Raw genomic sequence first — 3,250 nt, forward strand, 5'->3', positions numbered from 1 at the left:
ACGAACGTAACTACGTAGGTAAGTTCGTTCGTTCTTTCATTCGTTCGTTCTTTCTTTCGTTAGGTCGTTCGTTAATTCGTTCGTTCTTATTTACGTAGGTACGTTCGATCTTTAATTCGTTCGATTGTTCTGTCGTACGTTCGTTCGTACGTACTTACGTTCTTTCGTTATTTCTTACCTGCGTACGTAGGTTCGTTCATTCAATCGTTCGTACGTACGTACGTTCGTACGTACGTACGTTCGTTCTTTCATTCGTTCGTACATACGTACGTAGGTTCGTTCGTTCTTTCATTCCTTCGTACGTACGTTCGTTCGTTCGGTCGTAAATACGTACGTTCGTTTATTCGTTTTTCGTTCGTTCTTTCGTTCTTACGTACGTACGTACGTATGTTTGTTCAGTAGTGCGTTCGTTCGTTCATTCATTCATTCGTTCGTTCGTTCATACGTTCTTTCGTTATTTCCTAGCTACGTACGTAAGCACGTTCGTTCGTTCCTTCCTTCGTTCGTATGTTCGTTTGTTCCTTCGCTCGTTCGTACGTATATACGTACGTACTTTCGATTGTACGTTCGTTCGTTCAATCGTTCTTTTGTTCGTACGTTCGTTCGTTTGTTCTTTTGTTCGTTGGTTGGTCCATCCCTCCATTCGTACGTACGTACGTTCGTTCAGTTGTACCTACGAACGTATGTGCGTACGTTCGTTCGTTTGTTCGTACGAACGTACGTACGCACATATGTTCGTTCGTTCGTACGAACATAACTACGTACGTACGTAAGTTCCTTCGTTCGCTCTTTCGGTCTTTCGTTCATTCGTACGTACGTACGTGCGTACGATCGTTCGTTATTTCGTTCGTTCTTACGTAAGTACGTTCGATCTTGAATTCGTTCGATTATTCGTTCGTATGTACATACGTATGTTCGTTCGTACGTTCGTACGAACGTTCTTTCGTTATTTCTTCGCTGCGTACGTACGTTCGTACGTACGTACGTACGTACGTTCTTTCGTTATTCTTCCCTGCGTACGTACGTTCGTTCGTTCGTACGTACGTACGTTCGTTCGTTCGTTATTTCCTTCCTGCGTACGTACGTACGTTCTTTCCTTCAATCGTTCGTACGTACCTACGTGTATATGTACGTTCGTTCGTTCGTACTTACGTACATACGTTCGTTCGTTCGTACGTACGTTCATTCGATTGTTCGTTCATACGTATGTTCGTTCGTACGTACGTACGTTCTTCCGTTATTTCCTACCTACGTAATACGTAGGTACGTTCCATCGTTCGTACGTACGTACGATGTTTCGTTAATTCCTGCCTACGTAATACGTACGTACATTCGTTCGTACGTACGTTCGTTCGTACGTTCTTGCGGTATTTTCTGCCTACGTACGTATGTACGTTCGTTCGTACGTACTTACGTTCTTTCTTTATTTCTTACCTGCGTACGTAGGTTCGTTCCTTCAATCGTTCGTACGTACGTACGTTCGTTCGTTCATACGTACGTTTGTTCGTACGTAAGTTCGTTCGTTCGTACGTTCGTTCGTTCGTACGTTCGTTCGTTTCTTCGTCCCTACGTACGTACGTTCGTTCGTACCTACTTACGTTCTTTCGTTATTTCTTACCTGCGTACGTACGTTCGTTCGATGAATCGTTCGTACGTACGTATAAATATACGTTCGTTCGTACTTACGAACGTACGTTCGTTCTTTCATTAGTTCGTGCATACGTACGTACATTCGTTCGATCGTTCATACGTACGTACGTACGTAAGTTCGTTCGTTCGTCCATACGCACATACGTAAGTACGTTCGTTCCTTCATTCGTACGTTTGTACGTTCGTTTGTTCGTTCGTTCCTTCCTACGTACGTTCGTTCGTTCGTTCGTTCCTTCCTACGTACGTTCGTTCGTTCGTTCGTTCGGTCGTAATTACGTACGTACGTCTATTTGTTTGTTTGTTCGATCGTTTGTTCGTACGCACGTTCGTTCGTACGTTCGATCGTTCGTACGTACGTACGTTTTTTGTTCTTTCCTGCCTACGTAAAACGTACGTACGTTCGTTCGTTCGTTCGTTCTTTCATACGTACGTTCGTTCGTTCGGTCGTAATTACATACGTTCGTTTATTCGTTTGTTCGTTCGTTCGTTCGTTTTTACGTACGTACGTACGTATGATCGTTCGTTCATTCGTTCGATCGTTCATTCATTCGTTCGTTCGTACGTTCTTTCGTTATTTCCTAGCTACGTACGTACACACTTTCGTTCGTTCCTTCGTTCGTTTGTACGTTCGTTTGTTCCTTCGTTCGCTCGTACGTACGTTTGCACGTATGTACTTTCGATTATACGTTCGTTCGTTCAATCATTCTTTCGTTCGTACGTTTGTTCGTTCTTTTGTCCTTTCGTTCGTTCGTTCGTACGTAAGCTCATACGATCGTTCGTAAGTTCGTTCGTTCATACTTACGAAAGTACGACCGTTCTTTAATTCGTTCGATTGTTCGTTCGTACGTACGTACGTTCGTTCGTTGGTTCGCACGTACGTACGTTCTTTCGTTATTTCCTTCCTGCGTACGTATGTCTCGTTCCTTCAATCGATCGTACGTACGTGTATATGTACGTTCGTACATACATACGTTCGTTAATTCGTTCATACGTACGTTCGTTCGTTTGTATGTTGGTTCTTTCGTATGTACGTACGATCTTTCGTTAATTCCTGCCTACGTAATACGTTCATATGTACGAGCGAATGAGAGAACGACCGAACGTACGTACGTACAAACGAACCAACGTACGAACGAACGAACGTACGTATGAACGAATTAACAAACGTACGTACGTACGAACGAATTTACGTACGTACGTATCAACGATCGAACGAACGTACGTACGTATGTACGATGGAATGAAAGAACGAACGTACGTACGTATTACGTAGGCAGGAAATAACGAAAGAAAATACGTACGTACGTATTACGTAGGCAGGAAATAACGAAAGAACGTACGTAATTACGATCGAACGAACGTACGAATGAACGAACGTACGAACGAACGAACGTACGAACCAACGAACGTACGTATGAACGACCGCACGAACGTACGTACGTACGAACGAGCGTAATTAAGTAAGTACGAACGGGCGTACATATATACGAAGTACATATACACGAACATACATATATACGTACGTACGTACGAACGATTAAAGGAACGAACGTACGTACGCAGGAAGGAAATAACGAAATAACGTACGTGTGAACGAAGG

Source organism: Octopus bimaculoides, chromosome 21 (assembly GCF_001194135.2).
Source record: "Octopus bimaculoides isolate UCB-OBI-ISO-001 chromosome 21, ASM119413v2, whole genome shotgun sequence".
Taxonomy (NCBI): Eukaryota; Metazoa; Mollusca; class Cephalopoda; order Octopoda; family Octopodidae; genus Octopus; species Octopus bimaculoides.